Source organism: Humulus lupulus, chromosome 5, assembly GCF_963169125.1.
Source record: "Humulus lupulus chromosome 5, drHumLupu1.1, whole genome shotgun sequence".
Lineage (NCBI taxonomy): Eukaryota > Viridiplantae > Streptophyta > Magnoliopsida > Rosales > Cannabaceae > Humulus > Humulus lupulus.
Genome location: NC_084797.1, coordinates 83,338,885 through 83,340,534, shown reverse-complemented (window position 1 = coordinate 83,340,534; position 1,650 = coordinate 83,338,885). Strand labels below are relative to the sequence as shown.

Here is a 1,650-nt window from a genome sequence, read left to right as displayed (position 1 = left end):
TAATCTGATTTCAGGCAGGAATGTATAGAAGGGGAGTATAGACATTAGATTATACGTTTTGGGAAAAACTTGCTGGGTTTTACGAAATTTGTTAACACTGTCATAATTGCTAACCCATTGCTGAGCCATTGCTGTAACAACTGGAACGAACCGAGGGGAATTAATCACCCGAATCCATTTTTCTTATATCTGAAAACCACCCAGTATTTTGTCATTTTAATCTCTGATTTTTGGTTTAATTCCTTTGTTTGTCTACAATTATTTTCAGAGTTAATTACCCACTCTTTCCTTTGTTTTGGTTACTATTTTATAAGTTGTTTTTGGTTGATTTTACATTAATTTAGTTAAAAAGTCCCTGTGGATACGAACTTTGACGCTTTGTCACTGTATTACTTGTTGCCGATTGTGTATACTTGCACATATTTTAAACGTTAGAAAATTCACAACAAGTTTTTGGCGCCGTTGCCGGGGACTTTAAAATTAAATTCTGTTTTATCAACTATTTGACAATTTATTTTCATTGTTTTTAACCTTGTTGGTTCGGGTTGTGCAATCTCAGGTACCTACAGTGTATGAACCAGCAAGAGGACAGTGAACTTGCTCCTATTGACCCCGAGATCGAACGAACTTTTAGAAAAAGGAGGAAAGATCAAAAGGCTAAAAGCCGAGGCTCTATGGCTGAACGTGTTGATGATGAGGGGGATGGCCAGCAAGTTACTAATCCCATTGTTTTGGCAGATGACAGAGCCAGAGCAATACGGGAATACGCTGCCCCCATGTTTAATGAGCTAAATCCAGGCATTATGAGGCCAGAAATACAAGCAGCTCAATTCGAGCTCAAGCCAGTGATGTTTCAAATGCTCCAAACTGTTGGGCAGTTCAGCAGGATGCCAACGGAGGATCCTCATCTCCACCTTCGTTCATTTTTGGAGGTGAGTGATTCCTTTAAGCTTCAAGGAGTGAGTGAAGAAGCATTAAGGCTGAAACTATATCCGTTCTCTTTAAGGGACCGAGCTAGATCATGGCTAAACACCCTTCCTCCCGATTCCGTTACAAATTGGAATGACTTGGCTGAGAAATTTCTAAGAAAATACTTCCCTCCCACCAGAAATGCAAAGTTTAGAAGTGAGATTATGTCATTTCAGCAGCTGGAAGATGAGTCCACTAGTGACGCGTGGGAGAGATTCAAAGAGCTTTTAAGAAAATGTCCACACCACGGTATCCCACATTGTATACAAATGGAGACATTCTACAATGGTCTCAATGCAGCCTCTCGAATGGTCTTGGACGCTTCAGCCAATGGAGCCATTCTTTCCAAGTCTTACAACGAAGCATTTGAGATTTTGGAAAGGATTGCAAGTAACAACTACCAATGGTCAAATACTAGAGCTCCTACAAGCCGAAAAGTAGCGGGTGTTCTTGAAGTAGATGCTCTAACCGCTCAAATGGCCTCAATGACCAACATTTTAAAGAACATGAGTATGGGAGGAAATGTACAGCCAGCTGCTGCCATTCAAAGTGCAGAAGTATCATGTGTGTATTGTGGGGACGGGCATACTTTTGAGAATTGCCCTTCAAATCCAGCTTCGGTCTTCTATATGGGTAATCAGAATTTCAACCGCAACAACAACCCATATTCTAACACTTACA

General features: G+C 40.6%; 1 non-coding gene across 1 annotated transcript; it reads right to left on the bottom strand.

Annotated features, from left to right (window-relative positions):
• Positions 1–1,115: 1,115 nt before the first annotated feature.
• On the bottom strand, positions 1,116–1,222 carry LOC133781129 (small nucleolar RNA R71). The gene has a single exon (XR_009869924.1). It is a non-coding gene; the product is annotated as a small nucleolar RNA R71 (small nucleolar RNA).
• Positions 1,223–1,650: the final 428 nt, after the last annotated feature.